The sequence below is a fragment of the Dasypus novemcinctus genome, chromosome 3, assembly GCF_030445035.2.
Source record: "Dasypus novemcinctus isolate mDasNov1 chromosome 3, mDasNov1.1.hap2, whole genome shotgun sequence".
Lineage (NCBI taxonomy): Eukaryota > Metazoa > Chordata > Mammalia > Cingulata > Dasypodidae > Dasypus > Dasypus novemcinctus.
The window spans coordinates 123,506,409-123,520,317 of NC_080675.1; positions in this window are offsets into that span (position 1 = coordinate 123,506,409).

Genomic DNA, 13,909 nt, shown 5'->3' on the forward strand with positions numbered 1-13,909 from the left:
CAACAAAATACTTGCTAGTCTCATTCAACAACACATTAAATGAATTATACACCATGACCAAGTGGGTTTTATTCCTGGTATGCAAGGATGGTTCAACATAAGAAAATCAATTAATGTAATAAACCACATAAACAGATTAAAGGGAAAAAACACATGATCATATCTATAGATACAGAAAAAGCATTCAATAAAATACAGCACCCTTTCTTGATAAAAACACTGCAAAAGATAGGAATAGAAGGAAGCTTTCTGAACACAATAAGGGGTATATATGAAAAACCCACAGCTAATATCATTTACAATGGTGAAATCCTAAAATCTTTCCCTCTAAGATCAAGAACAAGGCAAGGATGCCCACTATCACCCCTTCTATTTAACATTGTTTTAGAAGTACTTGCTCAAGCACTGAGGCAAGAACCAGATGTAAAAGGGATCCAAACAGGAGAGAAAGAAGTCAAAATTTCACTATTTGCTGATGACATGATCCTATACATAGAAAGCCATGAGAAATCTACAACAAAGCTTCTAGAATGTATAAATGAGTTCTGTAAAGTTGCAGGTTATCAGACCAATCCACAAAAATCAATAGTATTTCTGTACACTGATGATAAGCAATCTGAAGAGGAAATTAAGAAACAAATACCATTTACAATAGTAAATTAAAAAATCAAATACCTAGGAAAAAGTTTAACTAAAGAAGTAAAAAAGTTATACACAGAAAACTACACAACACTGTCAAGGAAATCAAAGAAGAACTAAATAAATGGAAGAATATTCCCTGTTCATGGATAGGAAGACTAAATATTATTAAGATGTCTGTCCTCCCAAAACTGATCTACAGATTCAATGCAATTCCAATAAAAATCAACACATTTTTTAATGAACTAGAAAAACTAACTATGAAATTTATTTGGAAGGGAAAGAGGCCTCAAATAGCCAAAGACATATTGAAAAAGAAAAATGAAATTGGAGCAATCACACTACCTGACTTCAAAACATATTACAAAGCTACAGTAGTGAAAACAGCATGGTATTGGCACAAGAACAGACACACTGACCAATGGAACAGAATTGAGAGTTCTGATATAGATCCTCATATATACAGTCATCTGATATTTCACAAGGCCATCAAACCCACTCAATTGGGAGAGAATAGCCTCTTCAACAAATGGTGCCGAGAGAATTGTATATCCATATGCAAAAGAAGGAAAGAGGATTACCATCTCACACCTTATACAAAAATCAACTCAAGATGACTGAAAGACCTAAATATAAGAGTCAAGACCATAAAGACCTTAGAAAATAATGTAGGGAAATATCTAAGGAAATGGCTTCATGAACTTCACATGCAAAGCATGAGCAGAAAAAGAACAAATAGATAAATTGGACTGCCTCAAAATTAAAGCCTTTTGCACTTCAAAGGAATTTGTCAAGAAACTGAAAAGAGAGCCTACCCAATGGGAGAAAATATTTGGTAACCATATATCTGATAGGAGACTAATATCCTGCATATATAAAGAACTCCTATACCTCAAAAATAAAAAGACAAACAATGCATTTGAAAACTGGGAAAAAGACCTGAACAGATGCTTCTCCAAAGGAAAAATACAAATGGCTAAAAAGCACATGAAAAAATGCTCAAAATCACTAGCTATTAGGGAAATGCAAATCAAAACTACAATGAGATACCATCTTACTACCATGAAACTGGCAGCTGTCAAAAAAACAGGACTACAAGTACTGGAGAGGATGCAGAGGAATGGGAACACTCGTCCACTGCTGGTGGGAATGCAGAAGGATCCAGCCATTCTGGAGGACAGTTTGGTGGTTTCTCAAAAAGTTAGATATAGATTTGCCCTATGACCCAGCAATTCCACTGCTAGGTGTATACCCAGAGGAACTGAAAATAAGGATACAAATCGATATATGCACACCAATGTTCATAGCAGCATTATTCACTATTGTCAAATGACCATCAACAGATGAATAGATTAAAAAATGTGGAATATACATACAATGGAATACTACTCAGCTGCTAGAAGGAATACAGTACAAACACACGTGATAACATGGACGAATCTTGAGGACCTTATGTTGAGTGAAGCAAGCCAGGCATTGAAGGACAAATACTACATGACCTCTCTGATATGAAACAAGCAAACCAAACTGTCTCAGAGAACTAGAGACTGGAAGATAGGCTTAAAGGAACTTTGGGGGTTGGGGGGAGAGCCAAGTTGTAAACTGATGCCTACATGGGTGAAGTCTGTGATAAGCTGGAGGTAAGTATTTGTGCAGGGAAGAGATAAGATGGGGGCATAGGGATACCATTGGGTGGAGCTTTGCAGGCTTGAGGGGAACTAGGGTTGGGAGGATGGGTCAGATGGCCTAAGGAATTGGGGAGAGGGCTAGGGGAACTGTTGAATATGGGAGAATCTCAGGTATATAGTTGAAATCATAAGCTTGAGAAAACTCTTTAGAAAATATAATAAGGAAGGATTACATATTTAAGGTGCTTAGGGGGGAGCATCTGGCATAGGGGCAGGCTGCTAGGGAGTATGTGAGTGCTCAGTTTGTCATAGTGTGTTAAATCATTGGGTGGAGACCATACAATGAGTGTGAAGGTGTGCCCACATCCTGGGGAGACCTGATGTTCTCAAACAAAGAGAATTGTGTCCCTCAAGAGAATTGGTGGCTCCCCATGGATTAGGGCAGTCTAGTGTGTCAAGCCCTCAACATTGTTGTAAGTATCTGTAAATCTGGTCCCTCAACTAGTGAAGATTGAGTGTCCTGTGGGCCCTGAGGGGAGGCAGAGAGAGGTAAAGAATAGATGGAAGCAGGGCAACTGGGGGGCAGTAGAAGTGCTCCACAAGATCATGTAACAATGGATATAGGACATGTTAAAGTACACCAAAAAGGTATACAAGCCTATAAGCTAAAATGTAAACCATAATGTAAAACATCAGGAAACTAAAAATTAAGAAAATTGTACAGACTAAAATATAAACCATAATGTAAACCAAAATGGAGCCATATTTGAAAGCTATGTTTCAAAATCTGTACATCAGCTGCAGCAAAAATAACATAAACATGTAAAAAGATCACTGCTGGGGAAGGGGGAAAGCATTTGATATTGGATATATGGGAGTTCCATATATTGTATATGTGAATTACTGTGACCTAAAAATTTTTTGAAGACAAAATAAAAAATTAGAAATAAAATTTTTAAAAAAGGAATGGATGTAGAGACTGAGGATGAAATGAAAGAAAGTGCCTTGACACTCTACACACAGGGCAATACCTGTTACAGTGATCAAAGGTAAAACGTTAAAAACAAAACTTTATAATATTGTTAATTTTTATAATACACCAATTTATTTTTATTTTATCTTAGTATTTCTAAACTAGTATGTATACTTCTAATCTTTAAACCCATCACTATATTTCATCTGGTCATGCCAGATGGCTCTAGAGTTCAGTGCCTTGCCAGTGGCCCTACCTTGGAATTTGTGCTCCTGAGTGTGATGGAGTTGGAATAAGATATGACCTCTCTACACATGCCTCTTCTGTTACTTTTACTGAACCTGTGATTGGCATGGGGGTTGGTGTATGCTGAGGATTCCTGAATCGCTGGACTGTCCATTTGCCAGCTGGGCTATGAGCCTCAGCAGAGTTGCAACACATACTCTCTGGTTCATTGGACTTATCTAGGTCAGCTAACAGAGAATTGAGGATGATCAACCACCATACCAGGGAACCAAGCAGTCTACAACTGCAAGCAGAATAATTGCATCCATCAGCCATGTGGGATCTAAGCCTTCTCTCAGTTTAGAGGTGGAGTGGACATCACCATCCCAGGGTCCACAGGATGGAGGAATAAAATATGGATTAGAGTGGACTTACTGGTATTCTACTATAGAACTATTGTGACTCTAGCAATGGGAAAAATTGTATCAGTGATGTGGAGATGGTGGACATGGGAGTTGCTGAGGGCAGGGAGAAGGAAGAAGAGGCGTGATATGGGGGCATTTTTGGGTCTTGAAATTGTCCTGAATGATATTGCAGGGACAGATGCTGGACATTATATATCCTGCTGTAGGGACTAGGGGAGAGTATAAACTACAATTTAAACTATAATTCATGTGGTGTAGTAGTGCTCCAAAATGTATTCACCAAATGTAATGAATGTGCCACACTAACGAAAGGGGTTGTTGATGTGGGAGGAGTGGGGGTGGGATGGGGAGTGGTATATGGGAATCTCTTACATTTTCTTATGTAACATTTTGTGTGATCCTTTTATCTTTTTTAAAAAAGACAAATTTTTTGCTAAAAAAAGTTGGTGACAACCCATGTGTCCATCAACTGATGAATAGGTAAACTTTGGTGTATTCACATATGGAATATTATGCAGCTGTAAGAAGAAATGAATGTCATAAAGTATATGACAACATGGATGAACATGGAAGATATTATGTTGAATGAAGCAAGCCAGAAAGAAAAGTACCAATACTGTATGATTTTGCTACCATGAACTAAGTGTGTACACTCATAGAGTTAATAACTTGAATATGGGTCACCAGAAACAGAATGATGTTAGAGAATGGAAAGCTGAGTGTTAACTTGTGCAGAATTGGTAAAAAAGATGTGTGTTAATATTTGGAAGTGAATAGAAAAGGTGAAAGCCCAACATAATGTTTCTATTTGCAGTACAATTATGTGTATATGAAAGTGGTTTAAAGAGAAAGTCTAATAAGGTCATGTATGTTACTAAAAGGAAAGCTAAAAATGTAACATGGGACTGTATAGCACAGTAAAACTTCATGTGAAATATGAATATGGGTAAAATTGCATATATAAGACCATCTTTCTTTGAAACTAAACAAATGTATGTTAATACTACAGGATGTTAATATCAGAGGAAAAAACCATTATGCTATATGAAAGAAACCAGACACAAAATACAACATATTGTATGATTCCAATGATATAAAATGTAAATATAAATCAATTATAAAGATGAAATTAGATTAGTGGTTATGTAGGACTGGGGAAGGACTGCTAAATGATGTAGAATTTTTCTTTTTGGAGTATGAAATTGTTTAAAATTTTTTGAGGTGATGAGTGCACAACACTGTGATTATACTAAAAGCCATTGCTTATAAACTTTGAATTTGATATTATGTGTATTAGTCAGCCAAAGGGGTGCTGATGCAGAACACCAAAAAACTGTTGGCTTTTATGAAGGATATTTATTTGGGGTAGAAGCTTACAGTTACCAGGTCATAAAGCATCAGTTATTTCTGTCATCGAAGTCTGTTGCCACATACTGGAGAAAGATGGTTGCTGAATTCACCCTTCCTCTTCCTCTTAAGGCTCTATGGTCCCAACTTCTTCCATTATAAGATGTAGGCTGGGATTAAGTCTCATCTCTCTCCCAGGGTTCATTTCTCTCCAGGCTCAGCTGCTCTGCAATCTCCCATGTGTTTACTTCCTGGGCTCCAGCTCAAAACTCTAGCATCAAAAAACTACACTGTCTGCTCTGCTGTGTGATTCTCTGTGTGCTGCTGCCCACCAAGAGGGCAGGGACACAACATCCTACTGATATGGCACAATCAAAGCCTTAATTGTAATTTAATCAAGTAAACGTGAAACCTCTAAATCCAGTACAATCTAATATACCCAGAGGAACAAGCCAGTTTACAAACATAATCCAGTATCTAGTTTGGAATTCAAAAATGATGCCAAACTGCTATGGTATGGTATGTGAATATATCTCAACAAAACTGCTTACTAAATAAATAGTTGTGCAAGAATTGCCAGAAATAGGAACAATGTACAGCAAGGGAAGCACAGAGGGATTGAGTGGTGAAGAATATTTGTTTGTTTTTATTATTATTATTATTATTGAATAATGAAAATGCTCTAATAATGCTTATACCAAATACCATTGATTGTACACTTTGGATGAATTGTATGCTTTATTAAATGTATTGATAAACTTGACTTGTTCAAAAAAACCACACACACAAAAGACGACACTGGGTGAGAACAAAGAAGAATTTGAAAGCATCGATAGAAAAACAGAACTTATTGGAATGAAAGGCACAATAAGTGAAATAAAAAATACACTGGAGTTATATAGCAGCTAATCTGAAGAGTCAGAGGAAGGATCAGTAAGCTTGAAGACAAGACCTCCAAAAGTGAATACACAAAAGAAGAAATAAAGCAAAGAATGGGAAAATTGAACACGGTCTCAGGGAACTAAATGACAGCAAGAGACATGTAAATGTGTGTTATAGGTGTCCCAGAAGGAGAAGAGAATGGGCAGTAGGAATATTTGAGGAAATAATGGTAGAAAAATTCCCAACTCTACTGAAAGACATAGATATCTGTGTCCAAGAAGCACAAAGTATTCCCATCTGAGTAAATTCAAAAAGACTTACTAGAAGACACATACTATTCAGAATGTGAAATGCTAAAGATAAAGTGAATTCTGAGAGTAGCAAGAGAAAAGCAATGTATCACATACAAGGGATGCCCAATAATATTAAGTGCTGATTTTTCCTCAGAAACAATGGAGGCAAGAAGGCAGTGGTAAGATATAAGTAAGATACTGCAAGAGAAAAACTGCCAGCCAAGAATCTTATATCTGGCAAGATTGTCTTTCAAAAAGGAGGGTGAGTTTAGAATATTCATAGATAAATGAAAACTGAGAGAGTTTGTAACAAAGAGACCACCTTTGCAGGAAACACTAAAGGAAGTGCTATAGCTGGAAAAGAAAAGACGGGAGAGAGACACTTAGAAAATAGTTCAAAAATGAAGCTTATAGCAGTAAAAGTAACTGAAATAGTAAAAATAGTGGTGAAGAGGATTGTAGGAGGATGGCGATGGACTAATAGAGCTGAATGCTTTCATAGAGACAATGGAGAAAGAGCCAAAAATTTTCTAAGGGACCTGCTTTGGGGATTGGCAGACCAGAACAGTGCTATACAACTCCCAGGAGTGTGACGGACAGAGAGATAAAGAAGCTGAATTGACACACATTAGTTACCAATCCCCTGTGGCAGGTGGAATGGCTCCCCTCCCCCACTCCCAAGGTATCAAGCTGGAGTAAAACCCCTGCCTCAATCCAGCTGACTGAGAGAGGAACAGACATCTTCCTCCCTGTCAGCCGTTGCAAGGGAAAAGGGAGGGGAAGACAGAGTGCTTTTCTTCAGTGAATTCAGCCAGCAGAGCCTGATTTGAATCTCCAATATGAAGATTCAACACAGAACTCAGAAAAGCTGAGGTTGAAACACCTCCATGCAAAGGGGTGCTGACTAGCACCTTCTGCTGGTTGGTCTGGAAATTTCATAGACAAAACTGTTCTGTTCTCTGTATCCAACCCCTGGGAGAAAATCTGTGCCCTGCTAGTGAGTCCTTGGCTCAATTTTGAATACTTAAGCTGGGCAATTTTAAAGACTGAGAATAAGTTGAACGAAATACCAAAGAAGAGATGTGGGAAAAAAACAACAATAGGCAAGAGAGAGAAATTAGCCATCAGAGCAAATTCACCAATATATTCAGATGCCTAGACATCAGCAAAAAATTACAAGCCATGCTAGATAACATGAAGAGATGGCTCAGCCAAAGGAACAGACCAAATATATAAGGGGATACAGGATTTAATACAATTAATCAGTGATAATCACACAAATCTCCTAAATCACTTCAAAGAATTTAAAGAAAATATGACTAAAGAAATAAAGCATTTAAGAAAAAACTGGGAGAGCATAAAGAACAATTTGAATGCCCACAAAGAAAAGTTAACAGACCTTATGGGGATGAAAGACACAATGGATGAGATTAAAAATACATTTAGAGGAACATAAGGGCAGATTTGAATTGCTTGAAGGAAGGATTAGTGATTTTGAAGACAGAACATCTGAACTGGAAAAGACATGAGAACAGAAAGAGATGAGAATGGAAAAAATGGAAGAGAGTCTCAGAATTGAATGACAATATGAAATGCATAGACATTCATATTATTGGTGTCCCAGAAGGAGCAGAGAATGGAAAAGGGGCAGAAAGAATATTTGAGGAAATAATGACCAAAAACTTCCCAATCCTTATGAAGGACATAAATATCAATATCCAAGAAGGAAAATGCACTCCAAACAGAACAAATCTGTAGACCTAGCCCAAGACAACTACTATTCAGAATGAAAAATATCAGAGATAAAAAGAAGATTCTGAAAGCAGCAGGAGAAAAGCAAAGCATCACATACAAGGGAAACTTGATGAGATTATGTGCCAATTTCTCATCAGAAACCATGGAGGAGAAAAGAAAGTGGCACAATGCATTTAAGGTATTGAAAGAGAAAAACTGCTGGTCAAGAATTTTTTATCTGTCAAAGCTGTCCTTCAGAAATGAGGGTGAGTTCACAATCTTCACAGACAAACAAAAACTGATAGAATATGTTACCAAAAGACCAGATTTGCAAGAGATACTAAAGGGGGTGCTGAAGCCTGAAAGGAAAAAAGGGTGATAGAATTGGAGAGTTTAGAAATGAAGATTATTCAGAAGAGTACGCTAAAGGATAAGAAGACAGACAGTAGAACAATATGACAACATAGAGCCAAAGGACAAAATGGATGAACTATGTAATGCCTTTGCAGTAATAACACTGAATGTTAACAGATTGAACTCCCCAATCAAAAGACATAAATTGATAAAACAAATTTAAAAAATATGAGCCATTTATATGTTGTCTATAAGAGACCCACCTCAGATGTAAGGATGCAATCAGGTTAAAAGTGAAAAGTTGGAAAAAGGTATTCCACACAAATATTAACCAAAAAAAAAGAGCTGGGGTAGAACACATAAATGTAAAATAACAACATTATAGTATATGAACAATAATTACTCAGTTCAACGGGCAAATTGTTCCCATGGTCAGTATTCTGTAATTTTTTTTCATACAAAATAAACACTTGCTTTTAATCGAGGAGGGCTGGAGAAGAGATATTTTTGGATACTTTGCTTTTCTCTAATCCTTTCTTATTCATACTCTTTAATTAAAATAATCTGTCAGGGAAGCAGACTTGGCTCAATGGTTAGGGCATCCGTCACCACATGGGAGGTCCACGGTTCAAATCCTGGGCCTCCTTGACGCGTGTGGAGCTGGCCCATGTGCAGTGCTGATGCGCTCAAGGAGTGCTGTGCCACACAGGAGTGTCCCCCACGTAGGGGAGCCCCATGCACAAGGAGTGCGCCCCATAAGGAGAGCTGCCCAGGAATGGCACCACATGCACAGAGTGCCAACACAACAAGATGATGCAACAAAAAGGAACACAGATTCCCCTGCTGCTGACAACAACAGAAATGGACAAATAAGAATACACAGCAAATGGACACAGAAAACAGACAACTGGTGGGGGGGAAGGGGAGAGAAATAAATAAAAATAAATCTAAAAAAAAATAATAATCTGTCTAGATCAATAATGAATTAGCATTACTACTGTTCAACAATATTTTGAGTTTTAACCTCATAAAATTATTATGAGTTGGCAAATTGTTACCTACTGCAATTTATTCCAATAAGATTGAAGAATTCCCAAATTAGAATGTGATTATCTAGAAAGAATTATGGCCTAAATGCAAATTAAATAACTAAACCAATAATTTATTTCATTCTCAGAGATTATTATGCCCAATAGTTAGAGCTATAATATAAAAATTAGAATTATGCTATAATTAATTTCTATTATTTTTGAGTTATTATTTACATTTATAAAGGATTGTTAATATGTCATCTATTTTTTATAATTGATTATATTAAATCTAACCTGGCCTTTCACTCTCTTTTAAATTTGTAATTTCTTTCAGACAATTTTTCTATTTTACAATTTTACAATAAAGGACTTTTTAACAGTTTAAAAAAGCCATTGATTATATACTTTGGATAGATCTTATGGTATGTGAATAAATCTCAATAAAACAGCTTAATAAACAAGTAAATAATTGTGCAAGAAAAACTGCTGTACATAGAAACAGCAGGTGTATACAGCAGAGGAAACAGATATTGAGAGGTGAGGAATTTTCTTGTTTGTTTTTTGTTTATTATTATTATTAAAATAATAAAAATGCTTTAATAATGATTGAAATGATGATGAACACACAACTATGTGATTATACCAAACACCATTGATTGTAAATTTGGATAAATTATATGGCAAAATAAGACATGACAGATAAAACCCAGAGGTCAAAATGGATGAAGTAAAAACTGCCTTTACAGTAGTAACATTGAATGTTAATGGTTTAAATCCACCATCAAAAGAAAGACTGGAAGAATGGATAAGAAAATATGAGCTATCTATATTCTATCTACAAGACACTCACCTTGGACCCATGGAAGAAAATGGATTGGATAGGGATATTGTAAAAAAAGAAAATTACAGGCCCATTTCCCTACAGAGTATAGAGGCAAAATTCTTCAACAAAATGCTTGCTAATCAAAGCTAACAGCACATTGAAAGCATTATTCTTCATGATCAAGTTGGTTTTAACCAGGCATGCAAGAGTGGTTCAACACAAGAAAATCAATCAGTATAGTATATCACATTAATAAATAAATAAAAAAAACCCACATGATCATCTTAATTGATGCAGAAAAGGCATTTGACAAAATGCATCCTTTCTTGATAAAAGCACTCTGAAAGATAGGAATTAAAGGAAACTTTCTCAACATGATAAAGGACATGTATGACAACTCCACAGCTAACATTGGACTCAATGGCGAAAGACTGAAAGCTTTCCCATTGAGATTGGGAACAAGATAATTATGCCCTCTGTCACCACTGTTGTTCAGTATAGTACTAGAAGTTCTAGCTAAAGTAATCAGGAATGAAAAAGAAAAAAAAAGCATCCAAATTGGAAAGGAAAGTAAGAAATAAAACTTTCACTAGTTGCAGATGATATGCTCTTATACCTAGAAAGTCCTGAAAAATCTACAACAAAGCTACTAAAGGGAAGTGGATGTGGCTCAAGTGAGAGAGCTTCCACCTACCACATGGGAGGACCTGGGTTCAATCCCTGGGGCCTCCTGGTGAAAAAAAGAAGAGAAAGTGTGCCCATGCGGCAAGTGCCCGCATGGTGAGCCAGTGCCACACGAGTGCCTGCATGAGGGCCCGTGTGGTGAGCCAGTGCCCCATGCAAGTGGGTCATGTAGCAAGATGATGACACATCAAAGGAGAGACAAAGGGAGAGTCAAGGTGAAGCACAGAAGAACCAGGAACTGAGGTGGCACGACTGACAGGAAACCTCTCTACTCATCAGAGGTCTCCAGGATCGAATCCCGGTGAATCCTAGAGGAGAAAAAAAAAATGAGAAAAGAAGAAAACACAGACAGCAAAAAACAGCAGGGTGGGAGGAGAGGAAGGGGGAAAATAAAATAAATAAATAAATAAATCTTTAAAAAAAACAACAAAGCTACTAAAGCTAATAAACTAGTTCAGCAGAGTGGCAGGATACAATATTAATATGCAAAAATCAGTAGGATTTCTATACACTAGTAATGAGCAATCTAAGGAGGAAGTCAGGGAAAAAATTATATTACAATAAGGACTAATAGGATGAAATATTTAGGAATAAACTCAACTAAGTATGTAAATGGACCTGTGTTCAGAAAACTAAAATGCATTGCTAAAAGAAATCAAAGATAACCTAAATAAATGGAGAAACATTCTGTGTTCATGGACTGAAAGACTAAATATAGTTAAGATGTCAGTTCTACCCAAATTGATATACAGATTCAATGCAATCCCAATAAAAATTCCAACAGTTCTTTTTGCAGAAATGGAAAAGCCAATTATCAAAATTATTTGCATGGGTAAGGGGCCCCAAATAGTCTGAAACATCTTAAAAAGGAAGAAAGAAAATGGAGGACTCTTATTTCTGGACTTTTAAACCATGTTACCTAAAAATGGTTTGAAAAAACAACAACAGCAAGGGTCTGGCATAAAGATAGACATATAGACTAATGGAACCAAACTGATGGTTCAAAACAGGCCCTCAGCCCTATAGACAAGTGAATTTTGACAAGGCTGTCAAGCCCACCCAGCTGGTCCAGAATAGTCTCTTTAACAAATGGTGTTGGGAGAACATTGCTGAAAGAAAGAGGGGGAAGTGAATTTGGCCCAACAGATAGGGCATCCACCTACCACATGGGAGGTCCAAGGTTCAAACCCAGGACCTTCTGACCCATGTGATGAGCTGGCCCATGCACAGTGCTGATGCATGCAAGGAGTGCTGTGCCATCCAGGGGTGTCCCCTGCGTAGGGGAGCCCCACGTACAAGGAGTGTGCCCCATAAGGAGAACCACCCAGTGCAAAAAATGTGCAGCCTGCCCAGGAGTGGTGCTGCACACATGGAGACCCAACACAGCAAGATGATGCAACAAAAAGAGACACAGATTCTCGGTGTCACTGACAAGAATACAAGTGGACAGAGAAGAACACACAATGAATGGACACAGAAAGCAGACAACTGGGGGGGGGAGGGGGAATAAATTAAAAAAATAGCACAGTAAACCCAGATGTGGATGAGAATTGTGGTTGATGGTACAGATGCAAGAGTGTCCTTTGTTAGCTAGAGCATATGTATATCACTATTGTAGGGTGGTGGGAATATGGAGAAGCCTAGGAAAAATACAGGTGGAATGACCTATGGACCTATGTGGTTAGCAATAATAATGTAATATTCTTGCATCTATGCCAAAGATGTACTGTGTTGACAATGGGGGTGTACGGAAAAAAGTATGCCAAATGTACACTATGGACCTGGTAATAATCGGATAATATTATCTCATAATCTATAAATATTCCACCATGGTGTGATGTGTTGATGGAAGGGTGATTTTTGGGAATTCTTCAAATGTGCATGAATGTTTAGTAAATTTACAACTTCTGTCAAAACTATATTTAAAAAATAATAATAGGGTGCGTTTGGGGAAAAATGCACCAAATGTAAGATAAGGACTATAATTAGTAGTATGATTTTGTCAATATTCTTTCATAATTTGTAACAAATGTCTCACAAATAATGCAAGGTGGAGGTGGACGTTGATGTATGGATCCCCCGTATGATGTTATGCATGTTTGCTTTGTAAGTTCACAACTTTTACTATACACTTAACTATTTATGTATGTTCATATATAAATGATATAAAAATAATAATATGGTGGGTTTGGGGAAAAATACTTTGGTTAGTAGTAATATTTTGAGGATGCTCTTTAATAATTAGTTAAAAATGTTTAACAACCATGCAAGGTATAGGTGGTAAGGTAAGGTATGAAAGCCCTGTATAATATTATGTATGTCTGTTTTGTAACTTCACAACTATGACTATACACTTACTGTTTTTTTCCATTTATTGTTTATGTGTGTTCATGTATGAGTAATATACTTCAATACATTTTTTTTAAAATGGGCAAAGGATCTGAATAGATACCTTACAAAGGAAATACACAGATGGCAAATAAGTATATGAAAAGATGCTCAACAGCACATCACTAGGGATTTGCAAATTTAAACAAGGAGATACCCCTACACCCTGTTAGAATGGCTAAAATTCAAAACACGGACAATGCTAAATCATCTGGAGCAACAGGCAATCATTCAGGACTGGTGGGAATGCAAAATGGGACAGCCACTTAGGAAAGCAGTTTGACAGTTTCTTACAAAGCTAAACATACTCTTACCATATAGCCAGCCAGCAATCATATTCTTAGGTAAATACCCAATTGAGCTGAAAACTTATGTCTGCACAAAAACCTTCATACAAATGTTTGTTTGTTTTTTTAATCACCCAAACCAGAAATAACCAAGATGATTTTCAATAGGTGAATGGATAAACACGTTCTGTTATAT